Source organism: Podarcis vaucheri (assembly GCF_965113315.1).
Source record: "Podarcis vaucheri genome assembly, chromosome: 9".
In the NCBI taxonomy this organism is placed as follows: Eukaryota; Metazoa; Chordata; class Lepidosauria; order Squamata; family Lacertidae; genus Podarcis; species Podarcis vaucheri.
Window position 1 is genome coordinate 58,910,117 of NC_138767.1, and position 26,313 is coordinate 58,936,429.

Sequence of the window (26,313 nt, forward strand, 5' to 3'; positions counted from 1 at the left end):
CACCTGGCCTGGGAAGGTGGGGCCCTGACTGACTCCAGCTACAAAAGCTGAGGCTGCTGGACAGACTCTTAGGTTTAAGGGTTTTTCGTTGCTGCTATTGATTTTTTTTTTTGTATTTTTATTTTTAGATCTTATCATGATTGATGTGGAAATCATTCAATTTGGTTGTATACTTTTTGATGAGTTTTACTTATTGTTCATGCCTACTTTTGTTGTTTGTAATTAATCAAATATTTTACAGTAATACCTCCGTGAACGTCTGTCTCGTCTAGCGTCCATTCCAGCGAATGTCTACGGCAAACCTGGAAGTACTGGAATGGGTTACTTCCAGGTTTGCCGCTCGCACATGCGCAGAAGCGCAAACTGCAGACACGGCACTTTGCTTTGCATCCTTTTCGGCTAGCGACCAGGGCTCTGGAACGGATCCTGGTCACAAAACAAGGTACAACTGTACTGTTGTGAATTGCCTTGGGCATAGTTCTTAACCACAGAAAGGAGGCATACAAATAAAATAAAGTTTATATATTACAGTTTTACCCTCATCCAACTCCCCCTAACTTTGTTGTTTATCATCTAGGCTGCTGGCGAGTTATGAAGAATTCATACGCCTTCACAGAATTTTGGTTTGTCTAATAATGGTATTGTCATAAGATAGATGATGATGATGATGATGATGATGATGATGATGATGATGGAACATCATTCTATTCATAAACATTCAAAAATGTTTTGGTTGTCTATATTTTTAATTCAGGTTTAACATTCTATTCTGCCCCCAACAAGGGTCAGTTATTTAGTGATAACCTATCTGTGTATTAGTATTATTTGGCATTATCCCATTATACTAAATGTGGGCAACATCTGTGCATGCTTCAGCTTTTACTTTAATTTTTTTTTCTAGCCCTTGTGGTTGAAACCATGATGAAGAAGATGCTGAACTATTTTTAAAAATAAAATAAAATTAATCATTCATTTCAACTCCTGGCTTGTAATCCATCTGACAAGAATTTTTCTTAAAGGCTGATTTCACCATTTCAAGGGAATCAGAGTAAGTGTAAGTGGACTTCCCACTTAAAAAACAACAACAACCATACATTAAGTAGGCTAGGAGTACAGTGGTACCTCGGTTTATAGACGCTTCAGGTTACAGACTTCACTAACCCAGAAATAGTACCTCGGGTTAAGAACTTTACCTCAGGATGAGAACAGAAATCACGTGGTGGCGGCGCAGCGGCAGCGGGGAGGCCCCATTAGCTAAAGTGGTACCTCAGGTTAAGAACAGCTTCAGGTTAAGAACAGACATCCAGAATGAATTAAGTTCTTAACCCGAGGCACCACTGTAGTCCACTTTCTCGTGATATGGCAGGAGGTGCTGAAGTTGCCCATCCTTACATTATGCATATTTTGTTTTAAAAAGCACAAATGCAAAGGGGGCAGTTGTTGAAGTTGATTTAAGGCGCTTTGCTCAGAAGTAAACCATCAGTCTTTGGAACAGAGTACAAACATATGAATTACAAACTAGGCCTTCTACTAAAGTTATTCATAAAATAAACAGAATTCAAAAGCATACAGACCCAGCATCTCCAAAGAATTCTGTACAGCAAAATTTCTATGCCCTGCCAACCCGCTGACTGATAGCTCTATGCTTGGCACATCTCCTCTGACTGATAAAAAAACCATCAGGGATCTAATGCCAGAATGACCACCCGTCTCTTCCTCCTACGGTGTCATACAGATATATTTCTGAGGGACTGCATATCCCTCCTGCATAAACATCCGTTGTGATGTTATGCAAACACTTCAAGAGAGGCTAGAGTGGATTTTTAAGCATCTCACGGAAAAATGTAATCTCCACCTCACTTCCACCATTGCTGAGCTTGCATTAAGTTCCCAAATGCAGCTTCTTTATGTATTAGACAGAATCACCAGGTGGGAGGAGGCTCCCTCAGTGTCAATTTACATTTGTTTAGCAAGCATATTCTTTCATCCTGGACTATAGCAGGGAAATGCTTAAAGTGCTGGAAACACACCTGGGTTAACAGTCGGGCTTGAGGCTGCCAGGACAAGGTAGTTTGCATCTTTCCCCAAGGAAACGCCAGATATATAAGGGAAAGGCATAAAAAGGATGGCATGCAACAGCTGAGGAAGGTGAAAAAGCTCTGGGACGGAGGCAACGGCCAGCAAAAGAGAAGCAGGAAAGGAATTTTAAAAATTAAGTATGAATCTGTAGGCTGGGCTTGTGTTAAGAGTAATGGAAATCAGGTGCTTTCGGATAATACAGAGACAGGAATAAGGCATACAGGAAAGAACTAGCAGGTCTGTTCCCACTGGGCATAGTCTATGAGGTCACCCTGAGCATCACATATCACAGGAATCCCACTTGTGTCCCCACCACCAAATTGCCTCATTTGCTTAATTTATATTGTGTACTGTGACCAGCTGCTTCCTCCAGATCTCAAGGAACCTCAGGATAGTGCCAAGAATTATTATCAAGCTACATGCTATGGAGAAATGATGATGTGTTACCCTCTCTAAAAATAAAACCATTCATTTTTCACAAGATCAGGAATGCCAGCCTAAAACATAAGCATGTGTTCTGGAGCAAAGAAAACAAGTGCAAGGGGGCTCTCTAAAATAACAAAACGAAAAACAAAATGTATATATGCCTAATAATCAAGTGAGGGCTCTTTTAAAAAACTGAAGGAACACAAAACAAATAACAAAATGAACTTTGTGCATTTTAATTTTGTTTTTGAGGTTTAGAAAAATGTCTGCTCCCTGTGGTGCTGTCCTACATTATTATCTCTGAAAGGGGGAAGCCAAGTAAACAACTACACTGCAACCCCATGACTTGTTTTCAAGTTGCCTTCTGAGCTTTCCTTTCTCCCCATGTGATGTGGACAACTTTCCACAACACCTGATATAATTGCAAATAATTCCATTTGTAAAAAACAACATACCAGGAGCTGAATTGTCGCAGCACTGCCCAGCAACCATGGTTGCTGTTGCCTTCAAGAAAGCTGCATGAAATGGAGATTTTTTTTGCTCAGGGAGATACACCCCAAGAGACTCTCACCTTCTGCTCTACATATAACAACTGTATTGTCAGGCTACGTGAGTTTCCCTTTGGAGCTTATATATATTTCCTTCTCACAGCCTACTGAAATCAAGCCAACAAAATGGAATACAGTGGTACCTCAGGTTAAGTACTTAATTCGTTCCGGAGGTCTACTTAACCTGAAACTGTTCTTAACCTGAAGCACCACTTTAGCTAATGGGGCCTCCTGCTGCCGCTGTGCTGCTGGAGCACGATTTCTGTTCTCATCCTGAAGCAAAGTTCTTAACCTGAAACACTATTTCTGGGTTAGCGGAGTCTGTAACCTGAAGCGTATGTAACCTGAGGTACCACTATAATGCCCATTAAAGCCGAAGCCCTTAGACTAGTTCTGCTTTTTTAGTTAAAAACAATTTTTAAGCATGTATCAGAATCCCTCAAGACAATTTTGGAAGACATGACCCCAAACTCATGGAAACGTGAAAAGCAATCTGCTGACATGAAGCTGGAACTCTCTGCCTCCTTTCTTGTGACGCAGGGTTTTGAGAGAGCTAAAAAAATAATACTACAAAGGCCACAGCTAATGAACACTGCACATGCCCTAGAACTCAGTGCAAGATACAGAGATTCCATGTATCAATTGAGAGTATTTCTTGGAAGACACCCAACTGTCCACTGAAACTCCAGATCCCAAATTAAGATTGATAGCAGTGGTCTACCTTTCTTTTAAACTTTCCACCATTAATTATAATCTCATTGAGAAGCCTCTAAGTAAGCTTCCAAGGAACCCCAAATTTCTTTTCATTCTTACCTGAAACATGGCTAAAAACAGGACTTATATTTTACCCAGTGGTTTATCAGAAATTCAGGCTTACAAGAACAGTGGGGTAATTTTATACAGGAAAAAACCAAGATCTTAGGGAAAGAAAACAAGCTTTTAAAATGGTAGCCATGCAAAATAGTACTCAATGTTTTCTTCCAGTTTAATTATTAGTCTTACGCATTTGTACAACTTTTATAAAGCTTGAGAATAAAGCAAAGCTTTAGTCATAGTCATTCAAACACTTCTCAAATAGGAAACCAGAGAGCTTTTATGTTCTTCTGATTACCTTGGACAACAAATACAATGGCAAAATAAATTATACACCATTTGCCAATAAAATATTTACAATTAGCCTCTGAGTAAGTGTGCCAAGAAATACCAGTGATTATATATCAGATTAGAAATCAGATAAACTCTAGTACTATGTGTGGTGAAAAAGTGCATGGTAAGCGAAAAGCAATACAGAGCTTGAGGGCTCCCTTTCCCCCGCTGAAGTACTGCATACTCAATTTGACAAAAGGTATAGTAAAAATGTACCAGTACAAAAAATAAATAACGGAGGCCAAAAAAGCACTCATTAGGAAAATCAGCAGAACACTGTTATCAATACTGCAGGAAAAAGAAAATGCCTTCATATTTCTGTCAGTATGAACAAACGCATCAGAAAACCTACGCATGCCATATCTCTACAGGCTCTCAAAGAAGAATCCTACAACACAGACATTTTATCGTTATCAGTTGCCAACAATTTTAGGAACTGTCTGGAATGCCACTTAGGGCTTGTTCGGACATTGAGCCCCTCAAGCCCCATGGTTTCCTCCAGGGAGAGATGAGGGGTACACGCCTTCCCACTCCGTCTTCAGAGTAGAGAGAGCCTTCAATCATCAAGTGATTCCTTCACCTGCAGTCTTACGTCTCACAGCCCACCTACAGCTTGACCACTAGCCCACAGTGGCAGACAAAGCCATGTTCCCTAACAAAATGCACCCAAAATCCCGAAAGTGACAAAACTGTTATTTCATGAATGCTGCTACTTCCGAATTCAGGTAGGAAACAGGCCCAGGCAAAAAAATCCCTAAAGCAAACATGCCACGTTATCCTTCTTCAAGTATCTCACGTATTCTTAACAAACATGCTCTGAAGTAGGTTACAGTGGTACCTCGGGTTACATATGCTTCAGGTTACATACGCTTCAGGTTACAGACTCCACTAACCCAGAAATATTACCTGGGGTTAAGAACTTTGCTTCAGGATGGGAACAGAAATCGTGCAGCGGCAGCAGGAGGACCCATTAGCTAAAGTGGTGCTTCAGGTTAAGAACAGTTTCAGGTTAAGAACAGACCTCCAGAACCAATTAAGTTCTTAACCCAAGGTACACTGTACACTGAAAAATAGTAATTATTTCCCAAGTGACAAAGAACTTAAGCCAGGGCTCCTCAGTCCACACCCACCACTCTTCCCACTAACACCCACTAACTGGCTCTCTCTCGGGCTTTTAGCGTCATCAAGGACTGGAGATTTTGGTTGGGACCCTTCAAACGAGAAGCATGTGGTACTTAGGCAGAATATCTGAATTGCTCTAATTCCTCCCCCTTGGGCGTTTAAAAATTTTAGGACAGAAATCAGTCTGTAGAATACAGAGAAGAGGGTCCTGCTCTCTCCTTGATGTAATTATCCCACATCTTGCATCAGAGTTTCCTAATGCAAATCAGACTCCTTTAAAAGTAGATGCTGCAGCAGCAGAAAAGCAGCCATGGCCTCTCTGCAGCAGGCAAACTTGCTAAGGCTGGAATAAACATGGCGAGGGGTTGCCTGGCAGTTGACTGAAGGAGACCATTTCTCCCCATTGACTTCCCTGTGATGTCTACTAACCAAAAGTGTATGACACGCTGTCAACCCAACTTCCTGCCCCTGCTCATTGGCCACCGTTTGTGGGAGCAGAGAAACTTAGAATGTGGTCAGGTCGTATCTAGCATTACTAGGCATCATTATGGGCTGGGAGGAGAGAAGTGGGAGGAGGGGAAGAGGAGAAGTAGTCGTCGTGAGACTGCTGGTTTTGGCAGCAGAGACACAAATGGCATCAAGGTCTATGAAGGAGAAGGCCTGGGCAAGGCTTTACAGAAGCTGTCCTGCCTTCTTTTTTGATCCTGGAATGTCCTGCTTTTCCTTAAAAGGTAAAGGGACCCCTGACCAATAGGTCCAGTCATGACCGACTCTGGGGTTGCACGCTCATCTCACTCTATAGGCCGAGGGAGCCGGCGTTTGCCCGCAGACAGCTTCCGAGTCATGTGGCCAACATGACTAAGCCGCTTCTGGCGAACCAGAGCAGCACACAGAAACGCCGTTTACGCCTATTTATCTACTTGCACTTTAACGTGTTTTTGAACTGCTAGGTTGGCAGGAGCAGGGACCGAGCGACAGGAGCTCACCCCGTCGCGGGGATTCGAACCACCGACCTTCTGATCGGCAAGCCCTAGGCTCTGTGGTTTAACCCACAGCGCCAGCCACGTCACCTGCTTTTCCTTAGGACGTCCCTATTTTCATCGGAGAAATGTTGGAGGGAATGGGCTACTGATTATCTTCCCTCCGGTTGCCAAAGTAGAAAGTTCTAGTTGGTTCCAGAAAAGGAAATGCAATCTCTGAAGAGCAAGGGAAAGTGTTTGCACTTCCCTCCCCATCCCACCCCGTAGCACTAGTTTAAAAGGAAAGGAACCTCTCCTCTCAGCCCAACACCGCCATATGAAGGAAACCAAAGGCCCTTCTCCTCTTTCTGGCACTGCACCATTGCTAGAAAGGTCCTAGAATGCAGGAAACAGAGAAAACCTTCTATGGGAAATGGTCAACTGAAAATGGCTTTGCTGGCCAGATATGGGTTTGCCATTCCTAGTTTAATGTGACATCTGAATTGACAAACCATGGTGTGAAGAGGATTGGCAAACAGCTGTTTCTTCTTACTAGTTTGGTGCAATGTCAGAATTGGCATTCCACCGCTATGGCTATTTCTCTTTCATCTGGAGGTCACTGGGCAGATGGTTGGCAACCCCTGGTTTATTGCCAACAGAGTCCTGTTGGAACAAATCAAAGTAGTTATACTGAAATACTTACTCTCTCCAGCCTTTGGGTGAAGGCTTCGACGGAAGGCCACTTTTCTTAGCCCTTGACGCAAGCACCAGAGGAACTAATTTCCTGATGTGCTATCTTGAAGGAATTAATCTGAAAATGCTGAAAAGAGAGAGAACAAAAGCTGAAAGTTTGTAGTTATCAATTACAAAAGCCACAATATCTCTTTTGTTTTAGCAAGAGGTCACTTATATTTCATACTTCAAACTTAGCGCTGTAATATTGAGTGCTGGCTGCCAGTTGCTGGCATGTCTGAATGGTGAATTATCTAAACCCATTTCAATCTCACTTCAGACCTGGGTGCTACTTTGGTTGCTGTAATTGATTACCCTTATCATGAATAAGATGAGGGTGGGGGTGCTATCCTATTGATTATCCCAGACTTTTCAGAGGTGCTCAAATCCATAAATCATGTTATCCTCCTACAGTGGCTCTGTGAGCTGGGGATCTGTGCTACAGTGGCTTCACTTGTAGTATTATTATTATTATTATTATTATTATTATTATTATTATTATTATTAATTATGATGTCACCCTTCATCACAAGAGATCAGGGCAGACCACAAGATAATAATGCCAGGTAAAAGCACAAATAGTTATATAACGAAGATATATAATGACGAATCCATCAACTCAAGTGTTATTGAGTCTGCTGCTTCAGGTTTTTGAATGTTGATACAGTACAGATTTTAGTTGCTATTTTAACGATGGTTTTATTATGACTGTATTTTGTTATTCCTCTGTTCTGCCTTGAAGGAAGGGTAGAAGGAAGGGTGGGTCTGAAAAGCCTAATAAATAATAATATCTAGCCTTTTTTCAGCATGTCACTTACTTTAATTAGTAATTAATTAGTAATTAGTAATTAGAATTCATTCACACATAAAAGTTTTGAAATCTTCAATAATAATTAAAAAATTATGTTGCAGGTTTTTTAATTAATTTTGTACAATAAAGCTTAAAAATAAATATTGAAATCAAACAAGCTACAAAAACAACCTCAAAACCTACCTACCAACCTCAACCCAAAACCAAGAAAGAAAATACAATAATTAAAGGTTGCTAACCAAAGCATCTGGATGTATAATAAAAAAGAGATTGAAGGGAAGAGGAGAGATATTGAACAGATAGCTCATATATGAGTGCCTTATGTAATGTACTCATAAATGGCATCCCTCTGGCTTTAGCATTACAGTGGTACCTCGCAAGACGAATGCCTCGCAAGAAGGAAAACTCGCAAAACGAAAGGGTTTTTGGTTTTTTGAGTTGCTTCGCAAGACGATTTTCCCTATGGGCTTGCTTCGCAAGACGGAAACGTCTTGAAAGTTTGTTTCCTTTTTCTTAAAACCGTTAATACAGTTGCGACTTGACTTCGAGGAGCAACTCATAGCACGCGGTGTGGTAGCCTTTTTTGAAGTTTTTGAAGACTTTGGTGATTTTTGAAGCTTTTCCAAAACTTTTCCGACACCGTGCTTCGCAAGACGAAAAAAACCGCAAGACGAAAAAACTTGCAGAACGAATTAATTTCGTCTTGCGAGGCACCACTGTAATTTTTTCTCCCCTTATGTTCCTAAGTCACTTTTACTATCAGCTCCATCGAAACACAGTATTTCATAAGAAACTACAGGACAGATGTGGATTGTGCCTAACATTATGTGTACAGTGGTACCTTGGGATACATACGCCTCAGGTTACAGACTCCGCTAACCCAGAAATATTCCCTCAGATTAAGAACTTTGCTTCAGGATGAGAACAGAAATTGTGCGGTGGCGGCGCGGCAGCAGCGTGAGGCCCCATTAGCTAAAGTGGTGCTTCAGGTTAAGAACAGTTTCAGGTTAAGAACGGACCTCCGGAACGAATTAAGTACTTAACCCGAGGTACCACTGTACACTGCTTCCCAAACCATCAGTGAGAGCACACTGGATACAGATATATGCACACAACCAGTGGGTGTATTTGTTATCAGAACTGCATTGAAACCATTATGGGAGTAGGAAGTGGGGGGGAAGGACTCGGCTAGCCGTCCAAAAGCAGGCCAAATTTCTAATAATTATACCAATCCAATGCAGCCTACAAACTGTTGCTGACACTGCACACCCCTACTCCTTTCTGTGCCAAAAATGAGCTCTGAGGCCTACAGATTAGGCTCTGGTCTTAGGCCATTTGCCCCCATTTGCCTCTTACCACTTACATCTGGGCACTCCCTGTTTTAGAGGTGCCAACAGGATTTGAGATACCCGTCAATCTATTATTTTGAATTAATCAATTTCTCTGAATAGTTTCAGCTGCTTAAAAAAAGAGACAGGGGTATTTAAATTTGCGTTCCCAAATTAAAGCCAAAACAAACCTGCCGGCCGCTTCTGCAGTTCTCTTCCCGGCAAGACCAGTCTTGCAGAAGTACATATCACAGCGCTTTCTTGTGGTCCCCCCAGCAATTCCCAAGACTGACAATTTTGTACGGAATGACAACTATGCGCAGCATTTTGCTCACAGGTACCACAGAACTCGGGGTCATCGACAGCCAAAACATTTTCCTGGAAGCAACAAAACTATAAACTTCTAACCTTTGTCAAGGTCTGACGCCTTAATGGGTTTATGACTGGGAAGATGAGAGATAATCATTCTTTGCAAATACCTGTGTGATATTCTTAGGGCTTTGGTCTCTTGTGGAAGCTGTATAAAAGTTCTGGGCCCTTATCTTGTATGAAGTAAACTGAAGTAGTGTGTGTACACACACACACACACACACACACACACACACTGGTATCTCGGGTTACATACGCTTCAGGTTACACACTCCAGTAACCCAGAAATAGTGCTTCGGGATAAGAACTTTGCTTCAGGATAAGAACAGAAATCGGGCTCCGGCGGCACGGCGGCAGCAGGAGGCCCCATTAGCTAAAGTGGTGCTTCAGGTTAAGAACAGTTTCAGGTTAAGAACGGACCTCCGGAACTAATTAAGTACTTAACCCAAGGTACCACTATGTGTGTGTGTATAATTAGCGAGGGAATGGGGGAATCATTTCTTGTATATCTTGTATTATTTGTTGTGTTTGTACTCTGATGCCAGGAATAGGTCCTTCAAGCTATATTTAATATGCTGCCATTAGTTGCAGATGCCCAGTGACTTTGGGACGAAAGGAGAGAGCTCAACTGAAGCATCCAACACTTGGGTGGATTGCAGGAACGTTTTTAGACTGCCTGACTGCAAAGTTTGCAAATACAGTGGTGCCTTGCAAGACGAAAAGAATCCGTTCTGTGATTCTCTTCGTCTAGTGGTTTTTTCGTCTTGCGAAGCAAGCCCATTGACGGATTAGCGGATTAGCGCTATTAGCGGCTTTTAGCGGCTTATCTGCTGATCGGATCAGCTGATAAGCGGCTTAGCGGCTTAGAAAAAGGGGGGGGAGGAAAAAAACCCAGCAGGAACTCGCAAGACATTGTCGTCTTGCGAAGCAAGCCCATAGGAGATTCGTTTTGCGAAGCACCTCCAAAACGGAAAACCCTTTCGTCTAGCGGGTTTTCCGTCTTGCGAGGCATTCGTCTTGCGGGGCACCACTGTAAGAATTATTGGTTCCATTTGTTCAAAGTGATTACATCTGCAATTACATCCTTTCGGGCAATTGCATTGGTCTGTTTAAACTGAGGTTTTGGCTAAAGAAATTTTGCTCACTTTAAATCTTTGCAAGCTTTAGTTGAACACAAAGAGCTTACATGAGCACAAGATAATACAATTATTAGTCCAATAATATATTGGAATATTCAGGATCACTACTCATGACTAATTGGTACTTCATGGTTTAAAAGGCGTATGCCAAACAAGTAAAATAATGACATACAGTATATTTGAACTGTGGACAAATACAGAATATAACTAGAAGATCTGGAGTCCAGGTTACTAAAAGGCTCAGAGGGTCTTGAGATGATTAATCTCAAGTCCAACAGTGGATGACTCCACATATTTACCTTTCATATTTAATAACCAAGAGTTTTTGCAAAATTATGTATTATTTCTTTGTCCTATGATTTGGCCTGCTTTTTGTGGTAGAAGAATCTACTTGTTTTTTATCATTTGACATTGGTGAAGGGTTTATAAACATTTGAAAGTAAAAACCCAGTAGTTTATATTTTACTTGTTTAAACTCTTTCATGTACCAAAATCCTATTTTATAGTGTGTGCGTGTGTGTGTGTGTGTGTGTGTGTATACACAGAAAATAATACACATAACTAAACAGGAAAAGTAAGCATTTTTATATATTGCTTAGTATTTAAGGAAAAATCTAAGCAGCTCAAAAATATGTTATTGTCCCATTTTGAGCATAATCTGGTTAAAAAAAAAAAATTACCACAATGAGTCTCCTTCTTATGCATCTAATTCAAAGTCTACTGGAACTACTCAGTATTCTTTCTTGGTTTTCATATTGCATTGCAACAAAGCCAAAATTATTAAAAATCAGGAGGATAAAATCTGAGCACACATTATCAGTTTATATGTGCCTCTTTTTCTAAGAATAGTCAAGAAAGACTGACAGATGCTTGATTATTATGACCATAGTGAAAAGTGAAAGGATGGAATAAAGATGAAAGTCCAGCATGCTTAATGGATAGACAAACAAAAGACCAAAACAATAGTTTGAAAGTGGCCGGCATATGCTCCTTTCCATGATAAGCTGTGAATGGGTATCTGAAAGGAAATGTCCAAATGGCAGATGTTTTTGATAAACAGAAGGCAAAACGCACCAACGTTACCAACAACTGAAATGGGTGGGGGCGAGATAAATGCATTTTCTAAGCACCAGATAGTGAAACAGAGCCGTTTCTTTGCACATTTTCCCTTAAAAAGTAAGCATTGTAGATGAAGAGGCTAAAACCAAGTCTCACTAAGACCAAATCTACTGTATCAGCTGAGAATATGAACTCCGCCCAGTTCGAATCTCAGTTGCGAATGCTTCCAGATGGTTGCTATTTTCAGGATTCAATCACATAATGGCAAATTCAGGTTGCACAATTACAGTTGATTGAGATGTCATTCACAACAAACCTGCTTCCTCAGAGGCAACATCATTTAACCTCCCTTCAAAAAGATCAGAATGCATGCTTGATAAACAGTCACTGTCGTATAACCTCCCTACAAACAAATCAGGTATAATCCTGGACAAAGTGACCCGAGTCTCACCTGAACCTCAGCCTGCATTCTGCCTCATGCAAGGTAAGGATAATGAAGCTAACTTACTTTACAGGGTTGCTGTAAAGTGCTCCGAACACTTGAAAGCACAAATAAATACTAATCTTTGACATCCATCAAAATACACACTTGAAATGAAGAAGTAAGAGGACTTGTCTAAAATGAAGACACCGTCACAGGAATGCTTCTGCTACATGGCTGTGGCTCAGGCCATTCCACATCGAGGAAGCATTGAAAATCTGAATGGGCCCTATAAGTGTGACTGTATTTTTCCATTTGCAATCACTGTATTTGTCTTGTATGTGAATCAGGTTTGGATTTTTTAATCTTAAAAAGCTTTGAATATCCCCCCTCCCCCCCTCCCAAAGTGCTTGCACCGAGACACCACAATATTAATTGCTCAATATGCTATCCAAGCAAATGTCGCAATTTGGTTGAATACTAGCACCATTTTAAAACAGGAAGTCATTCTACGGAATCACAAGGAAAGCTGTCATGTTCAGACTTTGACTAAATGGACCAAGGTAATCAATGTGTTGCCCCCCCCCCCAGATGTTGGACTACTATTCTGAGCATCCTTGACTATTGGTCATGCTAGCTGTGGCCGATGGGATTTGTTTGACAACGGCAACTGGGGAGTACCAAGCTGAATACCCTTGGGGTAGACATTTATCTACTTGTTGCTGGGGCAGGGTAGAGGAAGGCACGGTGGAAAAACATGAGAGAAGTGCCCAAAAGCACAAAAGATTAGAAGCTCAAACAATCATCATTAAGTCTTAAAAGATTGTCTTCTCACCCATCCTTTCAACGAATGATTATTTGAAAATAGGTAGCTAGACTCAGAAAATAATTTCTTCCAGAATTCCTGATTGGCCATGTGGTTTTGGGTTTTGCTCACTATTGGAGATGCTGTCATTATGGAAGGCTTCATAAGCAGTGTTCAAAATTCCCCAGGCGCCAGGCATGTTTTGCAACTGCAAATGGTCCACTTGCAACCACATGGAATGTCCTGTCCCCCATTTGGCGACTGACATCCCCACTATTTGGCTGGTGTGCAGCATTTATAAATATTAATTATTCAAATGACTTGGTCACTATTGCTGAAGCTGAGACCCATTTATGTTAGTGTTGTCCAATTAGCAATTGCTATTGATAGTAAAGGGACGCGGGTGGCGCTGTGGTAAAAGCCTCAGCGCCTAGGGCTTGCCGATCGAAAGGTCGGCGGTTCGAATCCCCGCGGCGGGGTGCGCTCCCGCTGCTCGGTCCCAGCGCCTGCCAACCTAGCAGTTCGAAAGCACCCCCGGGTGCAAGTAGATAAATAGGTACCGCTTACCAGCGGGAAGGTAAACGGCGTTCCGTGTGCTGCGCTGGCTCGCCAGATGCAGCTTTGTCACGCTGGCCACGTGACCCGGAAGTGTCTCCGGACAGCGCTGGCCCCCGGCCTCTTAAGTGAGATGGGCGCACAAACCCCAGAGTCTGTCAAGACTGGCCCGTTCGGGCAGGGGTACCTTTACCTTTACCTTTATTGATGGTAAAGGGGGATGCGGGTGGCGCTGTGGGTTAAACCACAGAGCCTAGGACTTGCCGATCGGAAGGTCGGCAGTTCGAATCCCCGCGACGGGGTGAGCTCCTGTCGCTCAGTCCCTGCTCCTGCCAACCTAGCAGTTTGAAAGCACGTCAAAGTGCAAGTAGATAACTAGGTACCGCTCTGGCAGGAAGGTAAACAGCGTTTCCATGTGCTTCTCTGGTTCTCCAGAAGCAGCTTAGTCATGCTGGCTACGTGACCCGGAAGCTGTAGGCCGGCTCCCTCGGCCAATAAAGTGAGATGAGCGCCGCAACCCCAGAGTCGGCCACGACTGGACCTAATGGTCAGGGGTCCCTTTACCTTTATTGATGGTAAAAATGTGTCACTGATGTGAAATGTGTATTAGTTCACGTGTTTCAAAAAAAGAGATTTGTGTAATTGGTAAAGTGCAATTAAACTGTGAAATATAATACAGTGGTACCTCTAGTTGCGGACTCAATCCATTTCGGGGTGCAGTTCACACCCCGAAAAGTCCGCAACTAGAGTGGCTCTTCCACGCATGTGTGTGGCATGATCAAGTGCTTCTGCGTATGCGCAAAGCGCGCAGATCGCTTCTGTGCATGCGCCCGTGGCAAACCCGAAAGTAAACACTTCTGGGTTTGCCACGTTCGTAAGCTAAAAGTCTGTAACAAGAGAGGAACGCAACTAGAGGTACAACTGTAATGCTGATGATATACACAATTTGTTTTTTTTGCTTTGTAGTCTTGAAAAAAAAGATCGCGATTAGACATTCCGTTCTGGCGGACATAACCTAGGTTTAAGGTGCTATCTTGCAACCAGTTAATATCTCTGAGTTTCTAACACTGTTCGTAAGAGGTGTTGGGAGTTTAATACGACCAGAACCTGACCTGTTCTTGAGTAGGATTAAGGATTAATCCAGGAGGCATAGGATATAAGTGAACGATATGAGAGAGACCTAACAGTATGAAATCACCATCACTTGTCCCCTGCTACTTGGATATTTAAATAAAGTTGTGACTATTCCCACCACAGGGACATTATCAGTATTTGGGATAAAAGGAACAAATGGGGCTTTCTAAAATAAACCAGGCCAATCCAACTAAAGTTGTGCACCTGTCATAGTCACCACTCTTCACAGCACAGATTTAGTTCAAGTCACACATCATAAAGTCAGCCTCCAGGGATCCCCATGCTTGGCTTATCAGTGGCATGACCTGTGAAAGTATTCATAGCTTAGCAAAAGCCAGCCATTCGAAAACTGCTTAGCAAGGGAAAACCCAAAGTAATCAATACCTATTTAGAAGGGGGTTGTGATTAACTAAAGAGCTCACAATGAAGTATCCTTTAAATGAAGTTCATAGCCTTTCCGTACCAAGCCTATTTCTGCACTGCAGTAAGAAACCCAAAGAGGCAAGCTTTGTCACAAGTTGATTTTGCAGATCACTGCACTGCAATGATGGAGAATATGGTACAGATGAAGATAAATGTTCTGCCCGCTCAGTAGCACACCACCTCGGAAGTTAAGATTCACAACGTTGCTCAGGATGAAATGTGGGCTTCCAAAGGTGCCGATAAGCGAAAACCTGTTATGGGGTGAAATCCGGCTTGTTTAAATACTCACGAGTATTACTGCCAGAATAATCTTGGAACATAACCCTGCACCAGCTCACAATCTTACTGCTCTTCATTCTACCTGCACAATTAAGCCTGCAATCCCGAATATACTTACTGGGGAACACCATTCAACAGAGTAGTTCTAAGCAAGAGTGTGAACTAAGAATCAGTTAACAGGCATTCAAAACCAGACATTCATAGAATTAAAGAGTTGGAAATCTGAGGATCATCGAGCCCAACCTCCTATACAGCTGTCCCATTCAGGAATCCAACATGCAGCCTTGGCATTTTCAGCACCAGGCATCATCCCTGACCACTGGTCCTGTTAGCTAGGGATGATGGGAGTTGTAGTCCCAAAACATCTGGAGGGCCAAGTTTGCCTATGCCTTCTCTAACCAGCTGAGCTATCCAAGCTGACAACCTAACAGTCTTCACAATTGTTAGTTCACAGAAACAAAAAAATCCTCAGTTTAGTGATGTCACAACGAGAAGAAGCCATGTTACGACTAATAAAAAGGAGTTCCATAACACTTAAGGGGTTCATTTCTTTGGGCTTGGAATATATGCCCCTCTCTGCCACAATCCAACATTTACGCACATATTCTAGGGTCTTTCTTGGGATCTAAAGCCTCATGATTATTTAATTTGACATATCCTTTTATAGGAAATATAAAAAGGAGGGAGGAAAATTATCTCTCCCCACTGGACAGTTATTAAAATCATGCATAATCCTGTAAGGTGCAATGAAAACAAGTTCTGTGGTGGCTCTGGGCTCAAAGATAATTACAACACTTTCCTCATCGCCCTGCAATTTTTCTGTAGTAAAGGCTAGCTGTGATCTAATAAAACAGATCACCAGCCTGCTTCGCAAGGAATACTAACCCTAGCACATGTACCATTACTATAAAGCTATAATATGTATGAATAAAGCCTCAAATGTAAGAAAAGCTTGAGGCTAGAGTTTTCACTGCTTGTTCAAGGTCATACTGAACAGCTACAAAAGTCAGGAATAGAGTTCACAACTCAAGTGCCAGGTCAAATCCCAGGCCTGGGCTCAGAAGCCACTGACTTGTCTTCTCCTGAAGCAAAGGTTAATTACTCTGCCACTCACTGGAAATATTCCTCTTTGTGGAAATACAAGCTTCTACTGAGAGTCAATTATGGACAGATTAGAGAGATGTCCACAAAGATAGAGATAACTGGGAAAGTGCCGAATTAACCGTTACAGAAATTGAATACAGCAGTATTACACAATGTATTCACCAACAGTTTTGATATGCTGTGTGTTATAACAAGCCCCCCACCCTTTTGTAAATTAACAGTATGGCATTATTGGGTACATAAACTTCCTGACCGAAGGTTTGGCGATGGCCTGTAATTCACATCAGTTTCTTCACTGTTTTAAAACATCTTAATTCAATTACAGTGGTACCTCAGGTTACATACGCTTCAGGTTACATACGCTTCAGGTTACAGACTCCACTAACCCAGAAATAGTACCTTGGGTTAAGAACTTTGCTTCAGGATGAGAACAGAAATCGTGCTTCAGCGGCGCGGCAGCAGCAGGAGGCCCCATTAGCTAAAGTGGTGCTTCAGGTTAAGAACAGTTTCAGGTTAAGAACGGACCTCCGGAACGAATTAAGTACTTAACCCGAGGTACCACTGTACTTATGTAACTGAAAGACCAGTAGACCTTCATCCCACACACAGTTGCGTGTGCCCGGTTCCCACGTGCATCAAGACTCTTCGTCCTGTTATGTCCCACCCCAGCCCTGCTTTGGACCTTCCAGGTCCAAAATCCAGGTCCAGATTGCACTGGCAATTGCGCATCAATTGGATGCACCTAGAATGACTTTTTAGACACTTGTGAACGAGACTAGAGCAAGTATATATTCAGCTCTGGAGCGTATTGTAGTAAAAATAGAATTCCAGATGAGGAAATACTAGCTAGCAAAAAGGCATGTTCAAAAAAGCTCTTATTTGTTATTTTCTCATTATTATTATTTTAGTTGCTTCTTTCCTGCAAGCTCATACATGAATTCTTAGTGCTTAAGCTGAAAGCTGACTCATGTATTACAAACCAGGATACAAGCAGGTGACATAAGCATGAAAAATTGTTTTATCATTTTACCCTGCAATGAAATACTTTGAATAAAGCTGAGCACCATCTGAATCACCAAGTGTCTGTCAGTATGCTTGTCAGTGCATATGTCCTTCCATAAGAAAGAAACCTTTATTTTGTGAGTCAGACTGCCTGATGGGGCTTTAGACTGTGAAAATATGTTGGTAAGCACACCAACATACGCCCCTTTAATGCCATGCCCAGTAGAAGCAACACCACCAGAGTTTACTGCTCCCAGATTGAGCTCAGGCAAAAACTTTCACCAATTTACAGAAGATGCCTGACTTGGACAGCACAGATTGCCTGGTTCATACGTCAATCACAAAGCCGCACACAAGCACACCTCTCACGGAACTGTCTTTCAAGAGTAAAAAAGAAATAGTTTAACAGGGTGTAATAAAATTTCTAGTGATGTATGGAAGTGAGAGCTGGACCATAAAGAAGGCTGATCGCCGAAGAATTGATGCTTTTGAATTATGGTGCTGGAGGAGACTCTTGAGAGTCCCATGGACTGCAAGAAGATCAAACCTATCCATTCTGAAGGAAATCAGCCCTGAGTGCTCACTGGAAGGACAGATCCTGAAGCTGAGGCTCCAGTACTTTGGCCACCTCATGAGAATTGAAGACTCCCTGGAAAAGACCCTGATGCTGGGGAAGATTGAGGGCACAGGGAGAAGGGGACGACAGAGGACGAGATGGTTGGACAGTGTTCTCGAAGCTACCAGCATGAGTTTGACCAAACTGTGGGAGGAAGTGGAAGACAGGAGGGCCTGGCGTGCTCTGGTCCATGGGGTCACAAAGAGTTGGACATGACTAAACGACTAAACAACAACAACAACAAAATTTCATTTTAAAAACAAACTGCTGAACTAATGGGGGGGGGGCAAGGAGGACTAAGCATGCCCACCCAAAGCATGGTAGGGTATGAGGAGAGTTGAAGAAAAAGTTGTCGTGTGATAAAAATACCATACCCATTGAATAAATAAGGTGCAGTGAACCTGGAGGTTTGTCCTCTTTGCAAAGCAAAGGCTGTGTGATCTTTGATAAGCAAAGCCAGGGGGGAAATAAAATCTGCTCCTGTTCACAGCCTGACCTACCTTTATGATAACCCCAAACAGGGGTTGTTCTTGTTGCGGGTGACAGCCCTGCAGATGCTTTCAACTTACTTACAACTCCCATCGGCTCCAGCCAGCAACCAGAGCTTATGGGAGCTGTAGTCCAGAATATTCAGAAGGTATTATTCAAATCACTTTGAATAATTTGCAAGAATTATCAGGAAAGGAAATGTCAGGGAAACAGAAAGAAGTTCTGTCTGAATGCGGTCTTCAACAAGTTTGTTGCTTGATGATACTGTGCAGTCTACAAAACTTTTTTTTTTTTAAGTGTGTCTTCCTAATGGCATTTGAAGGACCACCATAGATTTTCAGGTTTTTTGTTTTTGGCAGCTTTTATGTAATCAAGATGCATTGTAGTCATTTGTTGAGGGGCGGAAAAAACCTAAATCCGAGCTTCCCAACTGCCTTAGATATCAAATACTGTGCTCCTAAGCATATTATGTCCGAGAAAGAGCCATTGAAATAAATAAGATTTATGTCCACATGATTTGTTTTGGTTCAGTGTGTCAGCAGCACAATGGCTCTCACAGCATTTTGAAGGCATCAACATACCATTTCTAAAGCAATTCATGCAGCTACAATCTATTACTTTTAAGTTCTCCTGGAAATTGTTAGCTATTGGAACCCTTTTTTAGCCTTCAGATGTGACTATAAATGTTATTATAGTCTTGCTTTAAACTGGGAGAAAAGGTAGGGACAGACATTAGTTGGTAAAATAGCGCAGAAGCATCTCCTCATCAAGGTTTTGAACAATCTTTTTTACAATCTTATGTCGTGCTAGAAGATTTATTTAGAATTCCCAGTTTAATTTCGCTGTCCCCATAATAACAAGAGCACTTTATTCAAAGTACTTCACATATGTTACCACAGTTATCCTTGCTGATCTACCTTCACAGGGCGACTGCATTATTATCTCCAAGTTGGAAATGAAAGCTGAGTGGGTTTCACATGTTATACAGAGGCAAACTCAAGTCCCACCCACTGCAGTATATCTCCAACAAACAGATGCAGACGATCACAGCTCCCTAAAAAGCAGAAACTGTACAATACAAATTTGCTAAGGTGTGGTTGCTGCATTACATTTGCATACAGAAATCTAAGGCTATGTCTAAACAATGCAATGTGTAAAATAAGAAAACTATGCCTTGCCTAAGGCAACCTGACAAGTCAATTCAGTTCTAGGGTGACCTAGTGGAATTAAAATAAAGCCAAAATAATATCTGTGCAAGCCCTGGAAATGTCCATCATCCTCCATATCAACCGAGGGTAAAAATGTACTCATGTTTTTCTAGGGTCTAATATTAATAGGGGAATAATATTCACATAGTGACCACACCTACATCAAGATGTATGTTCATTTATTCTTTAAAGTTAACACTTTTGTAGTTAAGAATGAACAAATTCAGAGGGAGTGGCATTTACATAACTGTATAATCACAGAACTGTTTTCTAATACCCACTCATTTAGCAGTTTCTGTTGGTTTTAACACTTATGCCTCTCTTAAGTCAACAACAGCAGTTCAGTTCTTAAGTTAAACTGATTGCAAATATCTTACTATTTGCTTTGGACGACAGGTTCTTTCAGCAAGACTTTCTTCTCAGCATAAAAACGGGGGTTGGGGGAACTAACTTGAGAGACCATAATAGATCAGAGATAAATTCAATATAACCAGGGATCCTCAGATGCACTTTTTGAATTTATGTTCCATCCTTCCTCAGAGGAGCTCAGGGTGGCGTGGCATAAATAGATCTCCCCTTTCCCAGTCTATCCTAACAACCACCTTGTCCGGTAGGCCAAGAGACAGTGACTGGACACATCACTGGCCAGACTATGAGCATGAGGACAATGCCAGATAGCCCTTGCTTTCAGCCAGAAATATGCTTGAAAACGCACTGTTAACAAAATGGTTCCAAATTTGCCCAGCAGAGAAGAGGGGAAACAGCCTTGAATGGGTATGTGTGAGAGAATGTTTGTGCACCATGGAACAATTTTAAGGGAAAATATGAATGAAGGGAATTTACAATATTAGACCTGGACTGCACTGCTAACAAAAGTATGACCCAAATATCCTTCCGTTCATGGAAGGACTTTTGGATCCAGCCCAATAAAGCGTATAGAAGGCACAAATATCAAAGTCTCAGTACAAAATTAGTCTACAATTAAATATAGTGCCTTTTATGAATATCCATCTAGCAAATGAAGGCTTCAGTTAATCTCTAGCCAAAATGTGATTCATGAGTGCCTTGTAAAACTATTAGAAACACTTGTTTATTTTTACTATTTTTATTACTTTAACCAAGCTACAACTGGTAGTATTTCGGTCCTATCGCAGCTTAATAAAATCTATTTTTAAATCAAAAATCCCATACATTAATGTTTATACAGTTTCCTAGGGTAGGGGGGAAACACCCAAAAACGGTAATACAAAGAGAGACTTTGTCATTAACGAAACACAGTGAAGGGCTTATGCAAAACACATCCAAGAACATAACTCAAATGAATCCTTCTCTGCTCCATCAACTTTTCCTCATTATAAGTACCTGGAGGATAATGTTGAAGCCAGGGTCTGGGGTGTTATTATTAGCAATTTTAGCAAGAAGGCTGTAGCAACACATGGCGCTGGCCTTGTCAGTGTGAGAAAGCTGGAACCCAGGTGCACTTATTAATTGGCAGCTGCAGGAAGTTGGTCAAAGGAAAAAGCAGAAAAACCTAATGACAAAAACTGAGGTAGCATCCGTACCATACATTTAAAGCACTCTTACACTGCTTTGACAGCTATAGTGCCTCACAACTCCAAACAAAAAGAATCCAGGGAACTATGGTTTATGGGCAGCATTAGAAATTTGTCAGGCGCCCGGCGCGTTTTGTACCCAAATACTGGCCACTTGTGCCTGATGTCTCCGCCATCTGTAGGTGTGTGCCTGTGAGTCCTTGGATCTTGACTGTTTTCACACAATAGCAACAAATCCTGCAGAATTCTATCCTATATTTTATCTGCACAATCAGAACGAATTTCAGGAACCAACAGGTTGTATTGAAAAATATGACTTTTGAGTCGCCTGACTCCAAAATGGCAACTAGGCATTCCATTCTGGCGACTGTAATCCTGGTTTAAGGAGCCATTTGGCACCTAGTTTATATATCTGAGTTTCTAACACTCTTTGTGGGTGATGCAACTCTGTGAGGAAACAATTCTCAGCACCCTTAACTACAGTTCTCATGCTTCTTTGAGGGAAGCCATTACTGCAAAAGAGGTATACGAGTGCTTTAAATGTTTGGTGTGGATGTGACCTTAACCTTTCAGGACATAAAGAGGTTCAGACTGCAGCCCCTTACACATTTAGCTGTCTGCAGGCAAACGCCGGCTCCCTCAGCCTGTAAGGCAAGATGAGCGTCGCAACCCCAGTCATTCACGACTGGACTTAACTGTCAGGGGTCTCATTAGGACTTCTGATACTGAGGAATTTAACAGTGCAATCTTGCCCATGTCTACCGAGAAGTAAGTACCACCAAGTTTAATGAAAAATTACCCTCAGGTTAAGTGTGCATAGGACTGCAGTCTTAATAATATGTGTAGGGCTGTCTAATTCACTTGCTGCATTCCACTTTAAGAATTAAAAAGGCACACTTGCAAAATCTAGGCTCGTGGGGTTTTCCAGCATTTTATACATTCAGGTAAGAGCAGAGCCCTCAAAGAAGGCACCATTATAAATGAGATGGAGACCATAAAATACTCTGAAAGGTGGGGTGGACGCAGCTGTGTAGAAAAACAAGCGTGTAGTTCTGATTCCTGAGAGGTGCTGAACTCTTTTTCAAGGGATATAGTTTTTTCAAGTAAGGCACTTTAAGATCTCCTCACCCTTTCTTCACTCATGGCTAAAATACTTCAGCTGACAGACTCAAACCCTCTTTGAAAATGGTGACAAAACGAAGCAGATTGTTCTCATCTTGCAGCAAGCCATCCATCATCTTTCTCAGGCAGGCAAGTGAGGAGCAGCTGCCTCAGTGAGTAACTGGTCGCGACTTTTCTATTTTGTTTAATTTGTTATTTCTCTGGTTAATCAAAAACATCTGGTTTCAGTTTTTTTCCACGTTCTGAAACCTGCTATTACTTTGCTGTATTTGTTTAAGAATGCAAAAATTACACCCTTATTTCATCAAGGATTTCACCCCCAAGACTATGTAAGGGGCAAATTCATAGCAGTCCTGCCCCACCCCATTCCTCGCCTCTTTTATGTGCAAATATAATACGAGCATTGTTGTTTATGAGGGTGGAAACCATAGCCTTATGTTAAAGTCATCTTGAGCTGCTAAGAAACCAAGTAATCTGTAGCCTGCTTAACTACATAGGGGTAACTCCATTCCCTTTGGTGACAAGTAAACTTCTGATGTCTTTAACAACCAAAGCAAACAAAGAACTGAATGTTCTAGAAAGGCCTAAATGTTCTTCTAATTTACTGATTTATTCTGCAGCTTACCCTTTTTCTTGCAGTTAAGAATATAGCAACATAGCAGTTGCTTTATTCCAAAACTTAGTCCAATGAGATAGCAACTGCATTTCTCTACATACATATACAGTACAATCATGTATTCATGTATTAATTACATCCAAATTAACCATGCTGTGCACAAGCTAAAGGATGGTGTACACAGTCCAATAGCTCCCACTTTGCTCCTTTCTGGGCACAAGACAGCAAACATTGTGCCTGTACTCAGATGATGGCTTGTTTCACTCTGGCAAACTATAACCACTAGCTAGCCTCAAACCAAAATTTGTTGTTGGCTTAATGGTTGCAGTTTGTTAGGGAGAAACAAACAATGATTATAGGTTCAGACACAATGCTAAGCTATTGTGTTTCTCATGCCAGGGAGAAGCAAAGTGGAAGCAATCAGGCTGAAGGCCCCAGCATGCAGCTCATGCAAAATTCCTATTACATGGGAACATGGCAAAGAGGTCCACAAAAGTTACAAGCGATATTAAGAGCAGGGTAGACACTGCCTCCCTGACCAAATTGCCCATCATCAGTAGCTGAGTCTTATTTGGATTAAGCTACAGCTTCTTAACCCTCCTCCAGTCCATTACAAACTTAAGTACTTAACCCAAGTTTCCACTGTATGTGGAAACTTGTTACTGTCCATATTTTTAGTAGTGGTATGTGTTTCTCATAAGAAATTAATCCAAACAACAGTACAGTTTGCCTTAATGATGAATCGAGGGGGGCTTTCTATGAGTTTCTGCACTACCCATATAAAGAATTATGGGAACTGTAGTTTGTTAACTGTGTTGACAGTTGTTAGGAGATGCCTATTTTCCTCACACAGCTAAAATTCACAGAGTATTTTAACAGTCAATTCCATTTCAAAGAATAGGGAGTCTCCTGACAACTCTCAATACACTTAACTATGATTTCCAGGGTTTGGGGAGGAAGCCATGACTGTTCAAAGTGATACAGTAATGTTTTAACTGTATAGTGCAGATGGGAACATAGATAATGCATTTGGTACTGAGAAGAATTTGGTACAAATGAAAACACGTGAGTCATGTTCTTGCTCGTATTTTGGTTTATTTGGTGTATTCTGGTTGTAAAGTCTTCTGTTGTAAAGATTACATAGACTAAAATAAAACAAACTAAACCAAAGAATCTAAATGAAATGAGTAAACTTTAAAATTTTGCATATGAGACTGCACTATATCTGAAATACACTTCAGAACTTTTGAAATGCAAATTACAATTTAAAATAAATGTTACTGAAACATTTCTGAAAGAAAGTTACTGAAACTTACTGAAGGGGGGGGGGGGGAAGAATGCATCTGGTACTCAGTTTATATGGTATCTCTCAATCCATGAGCCTTAAGCTCCATGATGGAAGACATGTTTATATTAATGATTTATTGTTGTTAGTTCTGTACTGTAATTATGTTTTTAAGCAAGTTTCAATATAAACAGCAATGTCGGTAATTTGATTGGATGGGCAGGACTAGATATTTTGAATTATGTAAACAAAACAGAACTACAAGAACAGGACAGAGGATCATGATGAGTCTCCAAAAGCACATGTGACCATTTGCTAATCCTAGGTCTCCAGGCTTAGTTCAGAATGATAAATATAGTGAGTTAGTATCATCTTTATAATGCTTGACCTCAAAAGGCAAGTGTCTTTCTTGTGCTCCTCCCCCTCCAAGTTGGTAAAACTCATTTGGTAGAGGATTATGCATTTCAGCGGTTTTAATGAGTTTAAAAAAGGATAAAACTCTGTTACATCAAGAATTTGTGTTATATGTTGACTTAAAACCTGGGTTGAGGTCCCAGAATATCTTGGTTCCCATCTTGCCTGTTGGATCAACTCAGTGGGGGCCCTTACGCAAGTTACTCTCTTTCAGCCCCAGCCCCCATCTGCAAAAGGAGGGCTTATGATCAGCTATCTGACAGGGATGGTGTAAGGACAGCAAGACAATCTATGTGAAGAGCTTTGCACACTTCAGAGTGCCAAGAGTATCTGGATGTCAGCAGGTTCTCCATCCCTGGTCTCACACCTGTGTACTTCTGTGTTCACAAATACAGTGGTACCTTGAGTTAAGAACTTAATTCGTTCTGGAGATCAGTTCTTAACCTGAAACTGTTCTTAACCTGAAGCACCACTTTAGCTAGTGGGGCCTCCTGCTGCTGTCGTGCCGCCGGAGCACAATTTCTGTTCTCATCCTGAAGCAAAGTTCTTAACCCAAAGTACTATTTCTGGGTTAGCAGAGTCTGTAAGCTGAAGTGTATGTAACCTGAAGCGTATGTAACTAGAGGTACCACTGTACTAAGCCAGTATGGTCTAGTAGCAGACAGACATGAACCAGAGTCCTTGGTTTCAAATAAAATTCATCTATAAGCCTCACTAGATAGCCTAACAGGACTTAAGAGGATAAAATGAGACAATCATGTGTCTCCAGAGCGCCCTGTAAGGAGTATGGTTTTTTACTTCCCCTTCAAATTTACGTTAAAGGAAAACTGCTTGCCTCTGTGAGACCCTTGTTCAGCCAAGGAAGAGCCTCAGCAAATTGCTGTTACACCTCTGCTTTGAAATGCCCTTCTATTTTGACATGTGTTCTTACAAGGCAACAACTCTGTTGCTGTTGCACAGAGGGGCTCAAACGGCGCTAGTTAAGACTGATTTAAATAATTAAGAGAAGAAGTTGGTCTTATGGAGGTTAAGGAAAATATTGGGGGGGGGGAGATTTCCATAGTGACAGACGATCCATTAAAGCATCATGACCTGCAAATCTGAGACTGTGTGCCTCTAGGTCCACACTCCAGATGTATCTAGGGAGGCACAGTGGTGAAACTGGCCAATTTCTTCAGTGGGAATTCAAATAGGTGCCCACTAGAAAAAGGGGGTGGAGCTGATGTACCAGCTTTCCGTACCCTACTGTCAATCATAAATCAGTGGTGAGGTTCCATGGCCTACCAACAAGCCAATACTAGCTTAGTATTGCCACTGCCTGACAGCAGCTGTCCAGGGCTTAGACAGGTCTTCCCAAGCTCCACCTACAGATGCCAGGAATCCCAGAGATCTGGGATCTTTTATACACAAAGCATACCATCTATTGCTGAGTTACATGTTTTGATAAACATGTACAGTGGTACCTCGGGTTATGTACCATATTTTTCGCTCTATAACACGCACCCGACCATGACACGCACATAGTTTTTAGAGGAGGAAAATCCGTAGGCATGCCACCCGTAGGCATTG

The 26,313-nt window shown here is 41.6% G+C and overlaps 1 protein-coding gene across 6 annotated transcripts in view; it reads right to left on the reverse strand.

Moving 5' to 3' along the window:
• The window catches only part of APBB2 (amyloid beta precursor protein binding family B member 2), a 170,330-nt gene that overhangs the window by 106,647 nt on the left and 37,370 nt on the right, over nucleotides 1-26,313 (reverse strand). For all 6 annotated transcript variants that reach the window (XM_082238133.1, XM_082238138.1, XM_082238134.1 and 3 more), the window contains exon 2: nucleotides 6,984-7,100. The gene's annotated coding sequence lies outside the window, so the exon portion shown is untranslated. The remainder of the gene's footprint in view (nucleotides 1-6,983; nucleotides 7,101-26,313) is intronic.